The sequence below is a fragment of the Nicotiana tabacum genome, chromosome 7, assembly GCF_000715075.1.
Source record: "Nicotiana tabacum cultivar K326 chromosome 7, ASM71507v2, whole genome shotgun sequence".
NCBI lineage: Eukaryota > Viridiplantae > Streptophyta > Magnoliopsida > Solanales > Solanaceae > Nicotiana > Nicotiana tabacum.
Window position 1 is genome coordinate 147737986 of NC_134086.1, and position 3048 is coordinate 147741033.

Consider the following 3048-nt stretch of genomic DNA (forward strand, 5'->3'; position numbering starts at 1 on the left):
TTCCAATGGCTAAAGTATTGACTATTGAAATATGGTGGCCTTCTTGTTGAGTATCCCTCTTGAAGTACAGTTCCAATAATTTGATGGTCTGCCATGAATCTTTTCTCACTTGCCGTTAAGCAAAACAAATGGGATACCCGCTCTGATACCAATTGAAGGTACAAAAGAGAGGGAAGGGGGGGGAGGGAGGAATTGTAGCTTTTTTAAATTTATAGTCGACTACTCTTCAGACCTAATCTACTTATGCGGAGACAGCCTACCTAGATGTCACGACCCAAATCCCGGTCGTGATGGCGCCCAACACACTACTAGGCAAGCCCGACCATTATTCAACACTTAACCCAATTTATCAAAAATAGCGGAAAGAAATATCAATTAAGCAAGATTAAAGTACTGAAGAATTTAACAAAATACACAATATAATCTCACTAGGACCCGGTGTCACGAATTTGAGCCTCTAGAATACAGAATATCATCCTAATACATGGTATATCCAAAGTCTGATAATGCGGAAATAAAGAGATAGGATAGGAGGGAGAAGATCAATGGTTGCGAACGCCGTGCAGCTACCTCGATACTCCCAGAAGCTGGATCTGCTGATCAACTGGATCTACTGAGCCTGAGACTGCCCTGGATCTGCACACAAGGTGCAGGGAGTAAAGTGAGTACTCCGACCCAGTGAGTAATAAAAGTAACTACAGTCCGAAGATAAGAAAATCCAGTAAATACACAAAGTAAGCTAAAATCCAAATATACAGCAACATATGGAACTGAGCAGCTAAACAACAGTATAAATAGAAATCCATGAATGCAATGCAATGCATATGATGGTACATTCCAGTACCTACTACGGCGTGCAGCCCGAGCCATCCATATTTATTTATGGTCGACAGCGCTCACTGGGGGTGTGTACAGACTCCGGAGGGGCTCCTACAGCCCAAGCGCAATATCTTGGTCAGTCATTGTTACCTGATCGGTCAGCCATTGTTACCTGACCAATTTATATCATATAGTGCCATTGTTGCCACTGTTCAAGTATATCATCCAGTATCATTGTTACCACTATTTCAAGTATATCACACAGTGTCATTGTTACCACTGTTTCAAGTATATCACACAGTGTCATTGTTACCACTGTTTCAAGTATATCACACAGTGTCATTGTTACCACTATTTCAAGTATATCACACAGTGTCATTGTTACCACTGTTTCAAGTCACTTTATAATCAGTCCAGAAAATAATATAATAAGCCCCTTGGGCATTTACAAAACAGAAGTTCCCAGCCCGGAATACATTTAAAAATATCATTTAAGTTTTCAATACTTAGAATTATGGCTGAGTTTGCAAAACAGCATTTAAAACCTTGGACTGAAATTAAAGGATATGCAAATCATGCTAAGCAGTAATATCAATCCTCGAAGGATTTTACAAATCGGCACAAGGCCCCAAACATGGCATCAAGCCCCGTAATATCAATGAAGTATGTGTATCAATCACCAGTGTAGTATAAACATCACACGGGATGGACCAAGTCACAATCCCCAATAGTTTCCGACCTCGCACTCTCCATGGAGTGCGTGTCACGCCTCAATATAGCGTTACGATGTGAAAGTCCGGGGTTTCAAACCATCAGAACAACATTTACATCTATTACTCACCTCTAACCGGTCGTAGACTAGTCCGCAATGCCCTTTCCTCTTGAATCGACCTCTTCGCGCGTCGAATCTAGTCAAAACCACAACGAATACGTCACAATAGGCTAAGGGAATATAACCCAATCGAAAAGACTCGAAAAATATCGAAAATCCCGAAATTAGCAAAACCCGAGCCTCGGGCCCACTTCTCAAAAAATTACTAAAGTCACATCACCGGATTCCTCGTCTCGCCACGAGTCCGTACATATAAAATTTACCAAAATCGGAGTTCATTTGACCCCTCAAATCACCAAATCTTATTTTCAAATCCCTAGGCCTAAATCCTCAATTTTTCTACAATTTTCATGCTCAAATCCATACATAATTGATGTACTTAACTCAAAATAGGTGGGGATAACTTACCTTCACATTGATGATGAAAATCCCCTCTTGAAGCCCCCCAAAAATCGTCCATACTTTGAAGAAATGAAGAAAAGTGAGCTAAATCCGTGTATAAAAGAATCTGCCTGTGCTTCGTCGAGTTGTACCTTGCACTTGTGTTATACAAGTTGTACATCCTATTAAAATTGTTCCTTGTCGGACACCTTCTGTTTAAACACCCATAATGTCTTGTATAAATATCCAAATGACAAACGGTTTGAAGATTTAGAAACTAGACTCAAAGATCTTTAATTTGATAGGTTGTACACCACATAACTCTTTATATATCCTGAGATATGAGCTTCTAAAGTGCATCATAAATTCTGCCGAAATTGCTCCAGCAGCCCTTTTCGGTCCATCGTAACTTTCTGAGATCATATACAAATCGCAAATGGTTTAACTTTCCGAAAACTAGAATGTATGGGCTACAACTTTTGTGTTTTGCACTTTTTCTGATTTCTTATATATTACAAGATATGAGCTTCCAAACTGGACTACTCGCAGCAGAATTTCTGCAATTTTCTGCAATTTTTCCTAAGTCCGAAATCACTCCGAGACACCTCCGAAACACTCCCGAGCCCTCGGGGCTCCAAACCAAATATGAACACTGACTCTAAAACATTACACAAACTTGCTCGAGCGATCAAATCGCCAAAATAACATCAAAATCAATGATTTGAGCCTTAAATCCAAGAATTCTTTCAAATTTCATAAACTTTCAAATTTTCCAATTTAAGGTCGAAACCTGTCAAACAACGTCCGTTTGTAACCAAACTTTACAGGAAGCGCTTAACCAACATATATGACCTGTACCGGGCATCGGAACCAAAATACGAGCCCGATACCATTACTTTCTGATCAAATTTCATTTTCATTTTCCTTAAACATTTTCAGAAAACAATTTCACGAAAAAATTCATTTCTCGGGCCTGGGACCTCGGAATTCGATTCCGGAAACACGTTCAACTCCCA

At 39.8% G+C, this 3048-nt stretch overlaps 1 long non-coding RNA gene across 1 annotated transcript; it reads right to left on the minus strand.

The window, feature by feature from the left end:
- Positions 1-364: 364 nt before the first annotated feature.
- LOC142182587 (uncharacterized) lies at positions 365-2290 on the minus strand. Its single transcript, XR_012711400.1, has 3 exons — positions 2060-2290; positions 1661-1727; positions 365-636 (listed from the first exon to the last, which is right to left on the minus strand). It is a non-coding gene; the product is annotated as an uncharacterized LOC142182587 (long non-coding RNA).
- Between the last annotated feature and the right edge of the window lie 758 nt (positions 2291-3048).